The sequence below is a fragment of the Strigops habroptila genome, chromosome 1 (genome assembly GCF_004027225.2).
Source record: "Strigops habroptila isolate Jane chromosome 1, bStrHab1.2.pri, whole genome shotgun sequence".
In the NCBI taxonomy this organism is placed as follows: domain Eukaryota; kingdom Metazoa; phylum Chordata; class Aves; order Psittaciformes; family Psittacidae; genus Strigops; species Strigops habroptila.
The window spans coordinates 103,345,737-103,366,358 of record NC_044277.2 but is presented as its reverse complement, the minus strand read 5'-3'; positions in this window follow the sequence as shown (position 1 = coordinate 103,366,358).

Genomic DNA, 20,622 nt, shown 5'->3' with positions numbered 1-20,622 from the left:
CACTTTCTATCTCCTGCTTCCATTGAATCAAAATTAAATATTTTATTTTTAATAGCACAGACATCGGACTGAATGTTGCAGCTATTTTTAAGAAGAGGCAGAGGAAATCTGTGCCAGTATGAACCCTGGTTCCTTCATGTCCATGCATGCTTCAATAGGCTTCAGAGTTAGGAAAGAATTAACAAAGCTGATTTCCGTGGTTCCGTGCATCTGCATTTCAGGATAGGTTTAGGGATTTTTTTAACTTGCCTAATCATGTTTAAAGTCTTAAGATTTATTTTTATGTTTATAAGATGCTGCTTTTCTCATTATACGTACATTATAGTCACCATTAAAATAATACAAACAAAAGGAAAAACAGAATGGACTTGCAAGCAGCTGATAATTAATTACGGAGAACTTTTGAAAGGGTGACTTAGCATCTTAAGCAATTCTTTTTGCTGCCAGATACATGGGCTTGTTTTATAAACTACAATCAATCTGCCATTGGGGGGAAAACTGCAAATGAACTTAGTCATCTGAGCTCATTTTCAGTTTCAAGAACTAAAAGGCTTTGGAGTATAAAGTACCCTCTTCTTTTAATGTCAGTAAATAAGTTGATTTGTTTATATGGTTTTCAATACAAGTAAACTGCTTGCCATTTAAACAAGTTCAATCAGCTGTGAAAATTGACATTTTTAACCATAAAATCAGACTTCATCCTACCATGATATTAAATATTAAGGAATCATTTAAAGGACAGTATACATTTCAGAAACCTGCCTGAAGCGATGAATGCCAATTTCTGCCATTCACAAATATGTACAAAAAAATGGCCCCTTGGCTTGAGGCCTGCTGCTCTGTAAAAGCCCCTTTACAGACTTATTCCAACATGGTAAATCATCGTTGTTCTGAAAAGACATTCAAGCTTCATATTCAGACCACGTGTGGCAAAAACACATCCTCAAAGAGGACTGCCAGCAAGGATGGATGGAAAAAGGGCATCATATACTGATGCTTTTCCTGGCGACAGCACGTCCAGGTCTGTGGGAGGCTGCAGCAAGGCTCAGCATCCTCTGGTCCCAGGGGCCTGAGGCTTTGTGAGCCTGGGAGACATCTGCCTGGATGTACCCTACCCATGGAGGCGAGCAGTGGGATTTCTAGCTCCCCTTGCTCATACGCATGGCTGCACTCACAAGTGGCACTTGGAAATGGGATATTCCTACTTTTAACAAGACTTCAGGAAGTCTGCACATACTCCTCCAGTCCCTGCCTTCTTTTTTTTCCTTTTCCTTCCTCTTTTTCTCTGTTCCTATCCAATTTTGGGGACCAAAAATCCCCCGCACTGGTTCTGACCAGGCTTACAACTGACACAGCTCTTCACAGCTCAACATCCCTGATGTTTTGCTTGTGCCAAAGGGGTCTCATTGTGTAAGGGGTTTCCTTCTGAATAGGACAAAGCAAAACAGTGAAGCAGTGGGATTACTGGGCTGCTGAAGGGAGACAATGGGGAAAAACAACTCAGGCCGGAGAGACATTTATTTTCCAGAGGGGCATGGCTGCCCTTACACAATCCCTTTTAAAGCGCTGTGAAGTTTCTCTAACACAATCCAGTCCCGCAGCCAGGCAGAAATCCAGCACATTCAAAACCTTTTCATTCCATCTTTAATTTAAAAAATGTGCACCCATTCACTACCACAAACTGCAAGAGTATTAAGGTATCGGAAGATCTAACAACAGGCTTTGGGGTTTCTCTGCTCAAGCACCTCTGGACGTTTCAAGCACTGAACGATGATGGTGGTCAGTCCTTTCTGTGCTGACTATTTGATGTGGAAATCTGAGTGGGTGCAGGTTTCAGTGATCTGCTGCCTGCTGACTGAGCACATGTCTGTCATTCCCTGTCCCATACTGGCTCACTTTTGGCTTCCCGCCTGAACTTTAGCTCTAATTCCCTCAAATGGGCTGCAGCTTTTCCGCCTGGGGGCAAGGAGAAGAGGCAGCCCTTTCTTTGCAGCTGTGGTAATGATCTGCATCCGTGGTGGGGTGAGATTGAAGAAGGGGTGTTAATTTTTGGGTACTGCTGGTAGGGTCTGGGTTTGCTCCCTGCCGCGGGTTCAGGCTGTGACTGTGGTTCTTTCCCTTGAAGAAATTTTCTCCAGAGCTCCTTCAATGCTGGAAGTTGATCTTACCCATATAGGACCACTCGATGCTGTGTCACTTGTCACACATGCTAGATATGAGCCCCTCAGATCAGCCTGAGGGATTCATCTCCTCTCAGCTTCCTACATGCCAAGCTGTGACTCTCTCCCTGCCCTGGGCATAATGGTAAAAATGATGGAGAGAGAGCACTAACGTATCCCACGGGACCGCTTGCTATAGGGCTAGCTCTTGGCACTCCTCAATCCCCCCACAAAAGCATGTGGGATGGGGAGAAGCCAGTCCCATCATGAGTAAAGAAATGCTCTGAGTTAAATTTTTTAAATGGAGTCATAAAGAACTATTGGAGAAATCCTTAAAGACACTAATTTTGCTAGGTTTTTGGTTTTGCTTTTGGTTTTTTTTAATGTTATCAGCTTCAGCAACTTTTACAGAGATGTCAGAGTAAACAGCCTGCGACCCTACAGCATCTTATACAGTCTTTAACAAAAAGATTTTTATGCTTTCATATTAGATGGATTCCTAGTAGACATTCTGTTCATGTCTCCTAATTTTATATAGTGTAGAAAAAAAATAATAATCCCTGTCCATAGCGTATTTTAAAATGTACATCTGTTTGGCAATTTCTGAACTAAGGAAGAAAGAACGAGATGCCTTTTGGATGGAAGATGATCAGGGTTTTCTGGGATTTGGAACATCTTGTAGCTTTTGCACCAGCCATAAGAGGGGAGGGAGGGGAAGAAATGTTTATTCTGTTTAACTTAATGAACAGAAATTTAAGGGAGACTTAATCATGCTGTTCAGGTAAATTTCCTGATATGCTATTAGAAGGCTCTTTCATCTTGCAGATTAAAGGCTACCTGGGGAAGCTGTTGCACAGTGAGGTATAGGGTGCTTTAACTCTCCTGGCTCAGTAAGTACAAGGTGGGCCATTTCACTTTCAAAGGGGAATAAATTTTCTCTCATGAGGAGAGTTACCACAAAGAGCATTAATACAGTGTGCTTTATGTTTACAACTTACATTTGGGATAAGGTTGATTTCCCCCCATAGAAGAGGTCAAAAACATGATGAGATACAGTAGCTGAAAGCTGAATCTCCTAAAATTCAACCTAAAAATGAGCATACACTCTTAACCACAGGAATTTTTAGCTCCTGGAACAACTTACCTAAATTCCCCATCATCTGACAGCTTTAAATCAAGTCTGGATGTGTTCCTAGAAAATACACTCTAAATCAGCTGAAAGTCAAGAGCCTGATGTGTGATTCCCATAGGGAGGGTCTGCAGCCTACATTATGAGGGAGGTGAGACCAAGCAAGCAGAACAGTCTTAGAGCTGCTGAAGCCAATGAACAACAGGTTCCACACCACTCGACCAACTGCATCTGACTGCAGAGTGAATGCCTTTAATAAATCATGTGTTTTTCCTTTCTATATCAATCACTTGATTCAATTCTGGAGCTTTCTCAAAGGGAATGTTACAGGGGCCTGAAACCTTCACCCCTGGCTGGAGCGCAAACACGATGACAGGGTTTTAGAACATGCAGTTGGTTTTACTAGAGTATCCTTTCTTCTTTATGCCCAGAAATCATCCCTAAAACCTCAGGCTCTATAATTTCCTAAATCTGCTTCCAAGGTGACAGATAAGGTGAAGCCCACTCAAACTACCTTTGGAGTTGTCTACACTGCAGATGTCCACCTGACCCAGTCACCACGTATGGAGGAAGAAGAGAAATAAGCCTTTGACAAGAGCGACTCTTCTGACCCAGATGAGGTGAAGATGTGACCTGGACTCCCTTGGGTCTGCCAACTGGATGTGCAGTGAGCATAGGAGAACCTCAGGGTGATGACTTGGATAGATTTAGAACTAAAATGGTGCCACTTGTAACTTGAAACAATCTCCAGTGGAGAATTTAGTGCAGCTAAGTTGGAAGGGGGTCATGATGGTGACAATGTTTTGTTAGACCTACTGATATGTCTAGTGGAAGCCCCGGATAAGCTTCTCAGAGTTCTGTTCCCTCACCAGGCCTGGCAAGAAACAGTAGGCTCCAAGGTAAATACAGTTTGGCTGCAACTGCTAATCCAATTCTCTGCACAGGTCCAGCTTGAGGGCTAGGTGCTGAGGGCTGTCAAGATGTGCCCACTTACTAGGAGCACAGTTCCATACAATTGCAGGAGCTGTGCTGGCTGTGTCATATGGGCAACTCAAGCCTTGCCTTTAGTACCAGCTACCTCCAGTCCTCTCTGAAAACTGTCTTTCTCTTTTCCTTTCCATGTGTGTAAACTATCATCAGAGGTGATTTCCTCTAAAGCTGTGAATAGCCAGCCTGCTAGTTGCATGACTGTGTTTGGCCTATATACTTTTTAAACATTGCTCTTATGGATCTCAACTCTATTTCAAGCTATTATCAAATCAGTGTGAATCATAGAATCATAGAATCATAGAATAGTAAGGGTTGGAAAGGACCTTAAGATCATCTAGTTCCAACCCCCCTGCCATGGGCAGGGACACCTCGCACTAAACCATGTTCAAGGCTCTGTCCAACCCGGCCTGGAACACCACCAGGGATGGAGCATCCACAACCTCCCTGGGCAACCCATGCCAGTGCTTCAGGCTGCTACGAGGTCTCCACGCAGCCTTCTCTTCTCCAGGCTGAACAGCCCCAACTTTCTCAGCTTGTCTTCATACGGAAGGTGCTCCAGCCCTCTTATCATCCTCGTGGCCCTCCTCTGGACTTGCTCCAACAGCTCCATGTCCTTTTTATGTTGAGGGCACCAGAACTGTACGCAGTACTCCAAGAGAGGTCTCACGAGAGCAGAGTAGAGGGGCAGGATCACCTCCTTTGACCTGCTGGTCACGCTTCTTTTGATGCAGCCCAGGATATGGTTGGCTTTCTGGGCTGCAAGCGCACACTGCTGGCTCACGTTAAGCTTCTCATCAACCAACACCCCCAAGTCCTTCTCTGCAGGGCTGCTCTGAATCTCTTCTCTGCCCAACCTGTAGCAGTGCCTGGGATTGCCCCGACCCAGGTGTAGGACCTTACTCACAATGGAGATACTTACAACACTTTACAATCAGGTAGGAATTATTCAAGCTACAATTGCATCTGGTTTTGCTGCAAAGGTGTGTCCTTTGTACTGTCTCTACACTTGTAACTTTGGAGACTTTGTTAAGACAGAGTGGAAATTTGCAAGGATAGAGTGTCTATACCAAATCTGGAGATGTGACTGCAATTGAGAGGAAGGCCTAATTAGGTTGGGTGGAACACCATGCTTTTGTGGATACTGTAAGCTTGATTCAAAGTAGCACACCAGTGTGGTATTGCACAGTGCTGTACAGTCAAAACAGACTATTCAGAAGCAGATCTGTCATCTCACATTATACAATATGCCCATACTATAGCGTTTATAAGACTATCTAAAGAGGGCTAAGACTGGGCCAAAGGACTGGCATCCTAGAAGTCAGGATAATTTCTTAACAAGCAAATCTCTTACACTATGGAATGATTTCCAGTGGCAGCTCTATTGCTCTGGACATTTAAATCTAGATCTGGAAACAGTAACAATCAGCAATAGGTTATGACCATCCAAAAGGCATCCTCCAGCTTCACTTCCATTGAAACCATGAATGGAAAAATGGTGATGGATTAACCATCCTAAGTAGTTCTGAGACCATTCCTGGCAGATGGCGCTGGACCTGATCTGCCAGACTCTACCAGACACCACCCTCCCTACTCCACTAGTTTATGACTGCTACCAGCTAGCAGGTGAGCCACGTTACTTAAACAAGGCAAACAAAGTTGTTCAAATCTTCTGCTGAACCACAAGGAAGTTATTGTTCCACCAGGATAAAACAAGGGATGCTTTAGTTTATTCTGTGCATATCTCTGTTGGCCCTGATACTGACATCCAAAGGTGCTTCAGCATTAAGAGAGTTTTTTACACCAACAGCAGGGTAAAAGGCAGGTTTTATTAAGTGCTTCTAAAATCTCTGCAGACAAATTGAATTCTTTAGTACACAGAGTTTCAAAAATTATCTTGGTAGTTATTGTGTCTTTGAAGCGCAGAACAGCCTAGATACCAAACGCAAAAGGCAAGTACCAACTGGAAGTAGGTGGAATTAGGGCTGCTTAGTTGTGTGTAGATGTGAAGAGAGGCTGGGTTCAGACAAGGACCTTCTTGTTGCTGGATTGTGGTTTTCTTGTTTACACTGTTCTGCATTACCTGTTTCTGATCCAGCAAATCAGTTGTAGGTAGGCCACATGTGTGCCTGCTTATAATGACTGGTAAAAACACGAGTGAGAAAGTTCAGCAGTAACCAAAGGTGCTGATATATCTTGACCACTCCTAGAACTGCCGTATCTGAGGAATATACAGCAGAGGAATAAACAATACACTGGGGAGTCATCTCATGTTCGCTGGGCAAAGCAACTGTTGTATACATTAGCCCTCGAAGTTACAGTCTGCAAATCATGGTAACTCCAGTAGGTCTATAAAATCACAGATCTTCTCATAACAAAGGAGGGCCTTTGAAGAAAACAGAAACAAGTAGGCTGAATATGGGTTCACTTCCTCATTTGTCTCTCTCCTGTTTATCAGGACCCACACCCTGTCTCATTCCCTTTACGCTCTTTATACTTCAATGGCTGAAGAGCTGCTGTGAGTAAATCTGTCATTATGGCCTTACTTAGCATTCAGACCAACTTTCCTCTTGGATGCAACTTGTGGGATCCTAACCTTGCAGACCTAAGACAACTTGCATAATTTGTGTTCATATGAACACAAGCTTGTGCATTTTGAAACATTACAATCAAATAATCTCATCTGTACTTGGGAGTCTGTAGCAGGCTGATGTACAGTTGCCTTTTTGCAGTAAGTTTGGAACTTCCTTGGTAGGAAACATGGCTGAGCTAAACGACAGTCCTCTTAGCTTTCAGCTTCCTTGTAAGGTGAGATTTGTAAACCCAGTGGAAAACTCCACATTTATCATTTTAACAATTGCTAGGAAGATTGGGCACTTAGTGATAGCACCTCCTACATGCTTCAAAAACATTTCCAGCCTCCGGCACTTCAAAATCCATGTGAACTTCCAAGGTGACAGGAAGGTATTTTTATCTCTAACCTTCCCTTGACTTTTGGGCATTTCTGTTTTTTCATTAAGTATGGTGAAGACTCGGAGAAGATTGCTCTCATCTTCCAATTTGAGCTTTGCCCATCCTCCATAATGAAATACACTGTTGCATGGTTTCTCCATGCACAGCATTTTTGGCCGTAGGTGGGATACAATGAAGTCTTCATGAACACCAACAATTATAATAATATTTCCCTGCTGCTTTGTATTGTATTTTGAAAATAAAGGCAAATATTTAAAAAAAACCCAAAAAACCAAAAACCAAACAAACCCCCCACACACATTTTCAAGGATATGGGTTTGAGGTCTGCATACAGGTTGGTAAGAGTTTTCTAAATGCCAACTTCCTCTTCCTCCTGTCACTGGTGAGGCTTGCTTAGTACTTCTGAAAAATCACATCCATCGCTAAAATGTGCTGCCAGACAGAATCTGGTATCTATTGTTAAAGTTCATTAGACTGAAGCCAAAAAAAATCCCCGTCTGGTTTGGTGCAAAGCTCTTTTTCCCCTGAGTGCCTTTGGCTACGAATTCTGCATATTCTAATTTTAAAGTATCATTCATTTTCTATTTGGTGATAAATGCTTTCCTGCATAAGAGCCTTTTGATTGCTCTGCTAATTAAAGTGGATAGTTTCCTTTTATGTTAGGTGACTGGGCTTCTGGGTAACTGCAGTTTGCAGGGAACAGCCAAGGTTACGTGGCAGTGTTTATTACCTTCACTCTCATCACCAATGAGTACATGTTCTGGAGCTCCAAATTCTCAGAAAGAAAATTAATTAAGAAAATGAGGAATTTGTCATTTTCGATGCTTTTTGGTCCCCCTTTCATAGGAATGGCTTTTTATCTGTTTGCTCTCCCAGATTCATTACACTATCAGAAAGTTTTGATGACTTAAAGGGCACGGAGACAGAAATAGGAGCAGAAGTTCCATTTATCCCTTTTTTTCCCCCTCTGAGTCTACTTTGATCAGCATAGATGTGATAGTGTCACATGAATGTGTGCTGGGAAACTCACTTTTTTTGTGAATGCTACTTTAATTGTCAAATAACACTGTGCCTTCACTTCTGCAAAAATGTCTCATTCTTGAGCTGAACTGCTCTGGCAAGTGCAGGGGACTTGATCTGAAATATTAGAGAAAACACAGGAAGATACACTGAACAGAACAGAAAGTGAATAACTACGGCTAGCCAAGGCAACCTATTCAGAGGAAAGCCTCTGTAGGTGATCTATCTACCACCCATGGGACAGTTGTTCTTCCAGGTTGGAATTCTCCTGTGTTGGGTATCAGCGACAAGCTACCACAGAAGGTCCTTGAAATAATATCAGATGAGTATCTGATAAAGGGCATTACTATAAGCAAAGGGAACTATTACATATGCAAACCTCTTTCCAGTGAATGGGACTTACAGAATGCATCATAACAAAAGATCAAGGGGAAGATGTGGAATTTTTGGGGTCTCTCTGGAAGGGCATTGCTCACGTCTTCAGGATGCTCCTGCCTGTAGGTGCATGTTTCTGCAGGTCTGTAACAATCATGGTGTGTCTGTGTTGAGTGTGCACATGGCTTAGGAATGCTGTTAAAATGTGACATTCAGATCTTCAGTTTGTTTTCACACTGTCAGGGTGACCAGGAGCTCTGCAGATGGTAGTCAAGTGGTTTTGGTGAGAGGGAAGGTTTCTGTTGTTTCTGAAGTCTGTGGAAGCTGGTCTTTATAGCTCATGTAGAGCAAGAAGAGGGTACAAGCTTTAAAGGCCACCTCCAGAGCTAGTGTCTAAAGGGATCTTAGACTCAACAGGATCAAAACTCATGGACTAAAGTTTGGGTTTAATAAAACATCATGATGACAGTTCTTAGGGAAGCTCTGCCAGCTGTCTTACATCAAGTGAAACTTGGAAATGTTTGGACACCTAGTCTGACTGCGCTTCTCTGAATGCTAAATAGCCCTTCCAGACCACTGTTTCCCCTGTCCTGAGTAGCGGCAGAAATCATGAGCCTTGCAGGTCACATCAGTGAGGGAAAGCAACCATGAATGCAGCATCTATGTATAGGATAACTTCAGGCTCCTGAAGCAGCAGGAACTATAGACTGAAAACCTTATAACAGCTTTTTCTTACACTCCACAGGAAGAGAGGAAACCTTCCTGTTTCCTCTCCAAACCAAATGGAAATTCCTTAGGCTTGAATGTTTTGATTGTCACAGGACTTTACCTGAGCTGTGAACATTTAAATCATCCTCTCAAACTGAGCAGACCTTTGAGATTAAAAAGGGCTTGGGAGGCAATGTGTGCTGATACCCCCATAACCATGTCTGCTGGGTATCATGAGGGGAAAAAAATAAACATAAAAATCTTGCTCTGTTATTAGAGACGTAGCTCTCTGCCTGCCCTGGTTCAGGTGCTGGGGTGTAAGATGAGGTCAGTCCTGTCTCACATGCAATCTTCCCCTTTGTACCCACAGCAGAAGCTGCACTGTGCACACTACTTTGACTTGTCTACAGTAACCAGGATTTTCCTTTTATAACCCAGATAGCACATATTGTCTATATGATTTCAACAGAACTGTCTCTCCTGTTGTCTCTGAGGAAGAGCCACTGGGTGAATCACCAGCAAGATTAAAGAAGCTGCTATAGTCTTCTTTTTCTTCATTTCCACAGATGTGCCCCTTCCTTATAAACAGTAACAGAAAGCAAGAGTTCAGACCTCAGGAACCTGCACAACACAGCCTCCTAGGTCTTGTTTACACAGCATTTCCCATTTCTAGGAGCTGGTGACCTGCAAGAAAGCCATCACCTCCACCTGCAGAGATGCTAGTACACTTAAACAGGGAGAATCAGGGCTTTCTTAGTTCACGTCTTGTATTCGCATTTGCAGTTACAGATGAGCATTGCCACGTCTCCAAAGACAGGGCAGTCTCAGGCATTTGCCTCCTTTGAAATTCCCCTCCTTACCCTTTGGGGGTTGGATCCCAGGGTTTTGCACTTGGACCATCCCTAGCCAGCAGCTGTGTGGCCATTGCTGAACAGTGGCTCTGACTTCTGCTTCGTTGTTCTGAAATCTCCCTTAAAACGTGGAGGGAACCAGGGGAAAAATAAAAAACACTGCAACAGACACAGGAGTCTAACACTTGGCCACTCTGGCTGTAATAGCTGTAACAAGTTGTCATTCATTACCAGGCAGTCTTATATGTGAAACAAATGTTGTTCACCTTCCAGGTATCCTCTTGTTGGTATGATGCTGACTGCCCTGTGAGGGTTAATTGGCTATTTAAAAGTGCCACTTTAGGGTAATCTGCTGCTAATAGGTAGCCAGCAGGTCCCGAAAGTAAATATTCCTAGAAAGCAGAATTTCTCTGGATGCTGTGGAGTCACCATGAATCCTCCTAATAGTGAATTTTAAGCCTGGCTACATTGCTTCACTACAGTTTTAATTCTAGAGCACCCATAGAGCTGATGTGGATTGAGGGAGTTGTTTAACAGATGGTTTCTTTCAGAAGCTGGATAAGAAGAGCTACCTGTTAGATACAGGACAAGCACCTGTGTGAGGAGTTTTTGAGTGTTCAGGTAGCCTTCCAGCTCAGCACGTATCTGTCTGAGGCAGCAAGGTTTGGCATGGGAGGAGATTTGGGCTAAAACTCTGCAACCAGAGTAGATTAGAGGCAGTTGCAGACTCTAGGGACAGTGCTGTTCTCCAAGTCCTCAATAAGGGTTAGAATCCTTCCTGTGATTCTCAGATCTTATCATGTGATGATTACTATAAAGTCTAGCAGAAACTCTGTATCATTTCCTATTTCTTTTTAGCAAAGCCAAGATCTGCATTCTGGTATGTTTATTCTAAGTGACGGGGTCCTGAGGTCTTTGGAGAGAGTCATTACAATCATCTGCAGCTCTGCCAAAGCCAGAAAAGTTGGACTTGCTCAACTTAGGTTCAAGAATTCTTGGTCTTGTAATGATGAGAGGACATGGGTCCTCATGGGAATTGTACTTTCCATCACTAAGATTTTCAAGAGAAGTTGCATGAAGAATTTTGGTCTACTCCTGCCTCGTGAAGTCCTGGAGTTGACCTAATTTTCATACATGCGCCCTTCATACTGTGCCCTTATCTCCTCCAGTTCTTGTAACTACATCTCATTGGCAATGAAAGCCTTGTGCCATGGTGGGATTTTCCCCTTCTCTGTGAGAAGATAAACTCATGGCAAGACCCACAGCTCTGTGTTTGTGATTAAGGGGAAAGAGTTCTCATTGGCTTTGATGGACATTGGTTTGTGCCTGATATCATGCAGCTCAAGAGGGCAAAAGCTAGTACTGGAAGAAATGTTTGCTCTTAATATCACATCAGTCATTTCTCATTATGGCATGCATATCCAAGGGAGTTGGATGCCTTTCATTGACATGGACACTTTTTCTATAGGAAGCTTTGTGACACCCTAGTCAAAGACCAGACAGACTCCTTAAATCCGTTGCTAGCACTATGAACAGCATGATGATGAGCAGGTAAGTTTGCTATACTATGAGTGCAATTGTAAAGAAATTCAAATCAATAAAGGTCTAATCTAAGTTAAACTGAGCTTTAGGGATTAATCAAATCTTAATTACAGAACAAACCACACAGCCACAGTTATTTCTAAATTCACTGGATGAACATTCATGCGGGTGGTGGAAATTAAGTATCACCTTTTTGCATTACTGTTATTAAACATTACACTTTCATAACCTTTTCAGTTGTAAATTATTAATGTGTGCAGTTATAATTTTAATTAAGACAAATTCTTAGGGACAGATTCTACTACTGTTATTTAGTTTATGTCTTTTCCTACTAGGAGTTCTCTTAACTTCAGTGGAATGGTTCATGTGACAAGATACTATTAATTTGTATTTATTGCTGGTAAAGTGCATAGCATGTTAGACATATATTCAATGAGGGAACATTCATGTCCAAAACAACTTGAAATCTAAGACCAACAGACAAAAAGATGATAGATACAAACTAAAAGACAAGAAAGAGTGATGCAGAAAAAGGATGGACAAGCAAAGTGGTAAAATTTATAGCTAACATCACTCCTGTGTCCAAGAATAGGTGACAAAGAATTTCTGAAGGTCATAACTGAATTAGGCGAGTAGACAGCAAGAACATACATGACAAGTTAGTATTAGCAGTAGTATTATTTTGTGGGCTTAGCTATGGATCAAGGTCTTACTTTGTTAGGTATCACATAAACCCAGACTAAGGTGAGAGTCCTTGCCCTGTTATCCCTCAGTTAAGCCATTGTTGGTGAATGTAAAATAATCCATACAAAAAGAGTGGAGAGGAATTTGAATACACTTACTAGCTGCAGATACACCACTATCATAACACTGCTGCAATGATAGATGGCAGGGGATCTCAGGATAATTTAAAGGGACTTGAAAAGGTTTACAAAAATCTTCTATTAATTACAAAAATATTAATTAAGGCAAAACAAACTAAGTTGTGCTGACTTACACTGGCTGAATACCAGTCCTCTCTGGGGGCTTGTGAGTGTTTGTCTCTGCAGCCACTAATTACAGGTGCCTTTTCTACCCTGGTGAACCCGAGCTGCTGTCAGCTATGAAAGGCAGTTAGCAGCATCCTGTTTGGAGTGTTGTACAAGGAAAGATGAGCTCAAAAGGGGAATGCACTTGCAGAAAGCTCGAGAAACAATGAAGCACCTTAGTAACAGCACTGACCAACAGAAAATATCTCTGAATAATTATTGCACCCTTGTCACTTAAGTTTTCAGCTCAGGTACAAATTCTGTCATACAGGCAAACAAAAGGTTAGGATGTGTAAGAAATGGGATGGAGTAAATTTCAGCGTGGTATAAAACCAAGGCTTCTCTCTCATCAGGAATGCTATATGTCACTGCCAAGGGAATTAAAGGATGTTCAGATAAGGATGACAAGAATAATTTGAGACCTGGGAAAAAAAAATCTTATATGGTAAGAGATTGAAAAGATAAGTGGTGTTTACAGTGGAAGCGAGCTAAATAAGAAGGGCTGTGATAAGAGCTCGTGCTGTCTAGCCTGTGGCAGAGAAAGAGGGGGAATGGTGAAAAAGAACCCAAGAGGTGTGAGCATGCCTGAGCCTGTGGGCAGAGGTGCTGCAGAGCCGGGAAGACATCAGGCAGAGTGGTGAAGAGCTGGGGGCATCAGGAAGGAACCAGAAATTCTGTGAGGGCTGAGGATGGGCTTGGGCTACAAACGGAAGGGACACATGCTGGTTGCCTATCAGTTCACTATCTGAAACAGTGAAAAGGAGGCTGGCTCAGCATTATTTTTTTTCATGTCTCCCAATCCAAGGCATAATATAAAAGAATAGAAGGCAGGAAATTCAAGATTAGTAAGAAATTCCATGTCACCATGGAGAATGTGATGGGTTTGTGGAGCTCAGTTCAGTTTCCCTGGATGTTGTAGTGGCCAAGGACTTAGGGAGATTCAAAGAGGGACTGACCATTCCTGTGAGGAATTAAAACCCAGTACTGCCATAGCGTACATGAAGAGATTATTTGGACTAAACAGGCATGCTCTAGCTCCAGGGGTTCTGCCATCTCCTAACCATTAGTAGCTGAGATAAGGCTTTTGTGCAGAACATGGTCTCCAGAGGGTTTCCTTGCACAAAGCCCGACATTGTCTCAGACAAGGTCCAGGGCAGGATGGAGGCAGGTTGGTTTTGCTGCAGCCTCCTGTATGTTCCTGAGATAGAACATGTGTGAGAGGGGTTGTACTCTGAGAAGGTCAGCTCTCATGCAATTATAGTTTTCCCCATGGCCTTGGGAAAGCAAGGCATCTTGACATTGTAACTCTCAATGAAGAAGAGCCCTTGGCTCTGCTCACAGCTTCACTGCTAGTACTTTAGGTGCCCTTCTCCACATTATGATTTCCTCACATGTAAAACAACATCAGTGACACTGACGACACTTGAAAGTTTGATGATCTACTATGAAAAGGTGTCACACAAGTGCTAATAACCTATATTTTTTGGTCACATAGTGCGTGCTTAGCTCCACAGGAGGAATTTGTTCCCAGCAAGAAGTTCCAGCTGCCTTTGGTGTCACCATCCTTGCTCCAGACAGGAGTTAAGCATTTCCTCTCCCTCACTTCATTCAGGAAACCACTCCAGCAAGAGGCTAAATTAAGTTCACCCAAAAGCATTTAATTTAGCTTCACTAAGACAGTTATTCTATATTAGACAAATACCCACCGGGTTTTAAGAGCATATTTATTTGAAGATTAACTACAAGGCAGAGTTGTTTATCCAGTGGGGCAACTGGATTAATGAGGTGAAAACTGAAGCACCTATCCTATTATACTACAACTGATGACCTACTTTTGATACTTCGATGTTTCCATTTATTCTAAGTCACTTAGCCTTGTGCTTCTCCTGCTCCTCCTGTCTAAGCAAAGCTACTGACCTCAGTCTGTCCAGTTTCAGAATAGGAAACTCAGTTAAAAATTGGTCAGTAGGGTCAATGTTATTAAAGAAGTCTTTGGGATACATCTGGGGTCTTTCTCACTCTTCCTCCTCCTTGCCCTGCTCCCAGGACCCCATTCTCCTCCCAGTTTTCTGCACTTGAGGTTTTCTACGGACCTCAAATCTTTAGTCTTCAGCTCCTTCTGACAAAACTTCAGTCTCTCTTTTGCATTTGGCTTGTATTCATTTGTCCAATAATGTTCCTCCAAAGCAAATTCTTTCCATTAGCCAGGGGAAACAAGTGATTCATGATTGATGGGCATGTTTCAGTTGCCTGAAGATAGGGGTCTAGTGTCATCTGAAATGGTCTAGCTTTTCCCACTCGATGCTGCAAAGGATCATAAGTAGATTTGATATCATATCTACTTCACCCAGATGTCCTGGATATCCCTATATTCATTTACCACATACCTATTTTTTGGTAACTGGGTCATGTATTTTTGTGCTTAATTGGATACCTCTTGCTTCACTTTGGGATACAAGAGAAAGAAATGGGGATGTGAAAGCATTATGGCTGTAAATTTAGACTTTCAAAGCAAAGGAACTGTTAGCTCCTGTTGACTTTCAGCATATTCTCTGAGTTTAAAAATGCCAGCCACATTCCTTACAAGTCCACAGGTAGCAGCACTACACATAGCATCAACAGCATGGCATCCCAAACTACCCATGATAGTCTTGCTTGAGCCAGTCTTGAAGAGCTGCTTTAAGACAAATCTAGCAAAAAAATTCACCTCTCCAAATGAGTGATAAAGAGTTAAAAATCTCAAATCTAATCAGGGAGACATGAGGTTTTTTGTTGTTGTTTTCACAGAAAGACAACTGATATTCTAGACCATGGCTGTGCAGCAGACTAGTGGTTACAGGTATCAGTAAAATGGATCTAATTCCAAATTTGGTGCCAGTTTGAGGGCAGCTTTGATCAGAGGGCTTCCACCTTGGCCCATGAAGCTAAACAGTCGTCTCGTCTTGTTCTTTATGCAATGACACATGGAAAATGATGAGTTAGTTGGAAAAAAACAAAAATGAACAGTGTACTATGAGAAGGGCAAGGAACTACCTTGAGGAGAACTGATCATCAGTTGTGCTGAGCAGTGAAGCGAACAATACAGGTAGAGCTTGGCACCAAAGATAGAAGGGAGGGAAAGAAAATGTGCTGGTGACATCAAATTGAGAAGTATTATCAGTACTGAAGGGGCTCCAGATATCCTACAGGAAAGCCTGCATGGTCTCACATAGTGAAATACTGAAAAGGGGATGAAACTGTAAAATCCTGAATGCATGACCTTGAAGCTTGTGTTAATTCCAGCTGTAACCAGAAATTCTGAGGGTTCACTGACATTGCACAGGAGAAAGACCCAAACGTATTCGTTAATCATGAGACGTCTGAGCTACCAACACCATGTCACATCATGTCAGACTAATGCAATCCGGAGATGCATCAGGAGAAAAAGACACGGCTGTTGTAGAGGCAGCTGATGTGGCCTCTTCTGGAACAGCATGTACAATTCCCATCACTGGTGTTCAAAACTGATGAATTCAGATTGAAACAGGAAGAACCACCGATCAGGGAAGTGAACAAACTGCTTTGCAAGAGGCGATTACAAATTCGACTCTTTCAGCCTGGTGAAGACAAATGTATATAATGACTGCTTATAAACGTATCAGGGAGGTAAACATCAAGGGGAGCATAGACCTATTAGCCTGAAGGACAACACTGGCACAAGAATAAACAAGAATGAATTGGCCATAAATTTAAGCAAGTAAGTAAGAAGAAGTGTGCAAGTGACAGGAGAAGGGAGTCTGTAGCAGCCTCTTCTCTGAAACATGGAGGGGAAAAACCTTGTTAGGTTTAAGTTGGATCAGGGTCATTTCTGAAAGGGAAAATATGGAATCTGCTGCTATAGGGACTTGTTAAAAAAAAAATACAATAAAATAAATACCCAAAACCCCACAAACAAGCAAAAACTACCACAGAGGAACCTTTTAACCTGGAATAATGTTTTGGTTTGGGTTGGGGGGGGGGGGTTTTGGTTTGTTTTTTGCAAGTCTATTGCCCACATAATGTTGCATAGATATGAAAGGGGGAGATGTTAGCTGCAGGATGCCTTCTAGGCAGAGCTCTAGCAACCATACTAAAAGGAAGTCCTCACTGATGTGTAGTGTTGCTGTTGCTTAACTATTCTTCTTACACTGAACCCAGGAGACCCATTTCTCCAGGCATTCTGCAAGTGCACAGGTGCAGTCCCTGCACCAAAAGCTTACAAATTAAGGTAGGATTTCTTGTTTTGTTAAAAATGTTTTGTGGTGTCTCAGGGTAATTTCCAAATGGGGCCAAGCGATTGAAATAAATTCACAATATGCTTTTAGTGTTTGACTGATACATTAAACTGGATTATAGACTTGTATCATAGGAAATTACACTTACGCTTTAGTTCCATTAGCCTACTTTAAACATTGGTATTAAAAGCGGATACTTACTTAAATACCAAACTGTGCCTGGGTTATAATCTGTTTCTCTGATATCATAGATCATTTGCAAACCACAAAGCCCCTTTGATCTTGCAGAATGCTCAACTGAACTTAAAAGGAAATTAAATGCAGAGCTCAATTTTTCATTAAATTGTCACCCACTGTTTTAGAGTTATGACTCTTCAGATCTGTTTCTTCTAACAGGTGGACAAACAGAATGTTAATACCACGGTATCTGCGGAGTTATAAAATCTGCACTGAGCAAGAGATTTTCTAATTATTATTGCTTCTTTATTAGCCAGGCTAAAGCCTCATTTCTCAAAAAAGTCTCAGGACACTCTAAAACATGACTGAAAAATCAGGGCTTTAAAAAACTGGGGACAATTTTGTAGCCTCAGATGGTTTAAGGCAGTAAGAGCTGAACACATTTTATAAAATTGAAGCTGCAGAGATCAGGGCTTATGTGCAATTAAAGAAGCCCTTGATGGGTGTTTTGCCTTTATAAAAACAGGTATCTGTATCCTTAGGATCTGCAATACAGTCACAGACTTTGATTATGAACCTAAAACTGCAGCATTAAAACTCGCAGGTGCTTTTGCCAGGGACATCAATGGGTGCAGACACAAACTCTGTGAGAAATTCCAGCTCTCTGTGTCTCACTGAGCAGGATGACAGTGATCATTTTGCACCCTAGAACTGCATCTCCAGCTCCCAAAAACACCCACTATGCAATGCCTTGGAAGAGGCTGAATCAGGACACTCATGTTATAAGCCATAAGTGTGTGTTTGCAGCTCTCTCACTATCTCATTCTCAGAGAAAAGATCTATTGCAGCTCCATCCAGACAGCCCTTGGTGTCTTTAATCCAAAGTGTAGCAGCTCACCATTTTAGGCTTGAAAGCCTCCAGGTTTGGCAAAGATTGTGATTGTAATAGATAGACTTACCAAGCTACCTATTAAGGTCACAGTCTGATGCTGCAGATACAGCACAGACTACCTGGAAGGAAAGAAGGAGATTAGGAAGCTGCCTGTTGAATGCATCCATTAGTAACATCCATTCTTTTGGATCAGGGTTAGGGTTGAGTTGTGCTAAGAGCTAAGCAGAATTAAAAACTGACTTGGATCTGTGAATTACCTGTGCTCCAAATTCCAATTTTTCATTCCAGAACAATGCTGGTGAAGGGGAATAACTGCACTGAGGGAGGCTGCTCTATACTTCTAGCACTTTGTCTGAATCAGGCACATTTATCTGCTTTGTTTTATAGCTGGACTTTGCTTACAACTGGGATTTATTATTTTAATTTACCTTCTAATTACAGCAATTTTTTAATTGGAGGAATTTTGGGTGGGTTCTGCCAGGTCCAACAAATCCTGTTCTTGGAAATCTGGTGGGGTTTTTGGCAGGGTTTTGGATAAGTCTCACTCCGGTTTCAGGAAACTTTCTCTTCTGAGAAGTTGACTGAACTTTTGTTTGTTCACACAGTCATCCCTCTCTCCCAGGAAATGTGTTCGGATATAACGTCTTCTTCTGTGAACAGCCTGGTTGGCTCACCGGACTGTTAGGAACAGTGTGCTAGCTGTGTTTACTGCTTTTATAGCAGAGCCTTAATGCTCTGACAAGTTGAGAAATGAAGAGCAGAAGATGTTTTCTAACTGTGGAAGGGAAGAAATAGTGACGTGTCTGGACCTAGGTGGGGAGACAGACACCCCTTTTCATCCTGAATTTCAATGAGACTGTGAAAGCACAGCTATTATTTCCCAAAAGAGGAGTTTGGAAATACTGGGCAGATGCTTTTATTATAGTAATACAGTCATTGCTAGTACAATAAAAATTAAAGGCAACCACTTCCTCTGAGGCAGGGAGAGAGAGAAGACGCTCTTTGTGTGCCCTCTTTCCACAAACACTGGTGGAAGGAGCAGAGTATATTCAGGATTTGCTTTGAAAAGCAATGGATTAAGACGAAAGTGTATCAATTTCCATGTCCAAGATCTATTGCAAAGCACTGTTAATGAATATTACAAAAGATTGCAACTGAGGTCTTTCAGCCCAGGCTTGTTTATCTGAGTCCTGCAGAAAGCTGCGGTTTTAACTGTAGCCTAGTGGTAAAAAGCCCCAAAAGTTGCCTTTTCCAGGTATGTATCTTCAAAATTGTAACTGTCCTGAAAAAATTTGCCAAACCAAAGAATTGCAAGTGAATCACCACTCAAAGTGTCCTTTCCACACTCTCAACACCTGAGTGAGAGCAGTTCTACTGACACAGACTTGGTTGATCCTGAACTATTTATCTGTCTGATTGGTTTGAAAATATTTCCATAATTAGTAAATCAGCACATAAAGGAACAGCTCCAAACTCCTTTTGAGATTGCTGTGGCTTGGGTCAGGCTCCCACTGACATTCTTCTCCAGTAGCAGTTAAGATGCAAAAGGCTAGGAATTTCTGTTGAGGTCTTGCTCATGGACCACCCATTGAGCCTCATCATACCATGCACATACATACATTCAAAGAGAACATCCCTGGCTAGAAGATGATTATAGGAGGAGGCTAAAAAGCCCCAGATGGGTCCAAACATGGCAGGAAGCATAAGGCAACATCAAGACAGTTAAAACTAGCTTGAAAATATCTCGAACCTCTTGAGTCCTACCACATCCCCACTGTGGTGTATTAGCTATTGTGTGCAAACAAAGAACAGGGAGGAGAAGTTTTAAAAATGGCACTGCAGTCAAAAAGAACTTTTAAAAATTCTTTACACTTAGCCTCCATTAGTCTTGTAATGTTAATTAGGTCTCCTGGGAAGAAAATGTTCTTCCAGGACAGTCTTTTGCTGGGAGGCAGAGTATGGATTGGAGAGAAGATGATCGTTCTTTCAGAACAGTGGGCTCAGAAATTGCCTTCGAAAATTGGCAGGTCTGACTTACTTGCAGATTCCCCATGATAGTACCTGTCTATCTGGGTGGGAGAGCCAAAATCCAGGAAATCCAATAGAGAGGGTTAAGACTTCTTTGTGTGGTCACAATTTTTTAACTTCAAAATATGATGGGCCCTTACAAACCAACACTTAGCCTCTAGCAATTTGTTGAGGGCTCCTTAGGACTCTGACTATCACTGATGATGTGTTTGGTATCTTTAATGCTTAGATTCAAGTAGCTAACTACCAGTAATTAGCCCTTAACCAGCAATGCTTGGCCTTTGAAAGCCAGAGGAGGTATACAGTACATAGGGACGCTGCAAGCTTCCCAGTGTGTTTCTGTCTAGGTACTTCAAAACCTGTGATATCATCCAAGGCTCCATCCAACGGGATGACCATTTGCATCATGGTGCTTAGAGGGTCTTGATCCATTTAAGCATTTCCAAGGAGCAGCTTACTGAAAAGTAAAACACTTTACCCCATCTTCCAGGCTCAGGAGA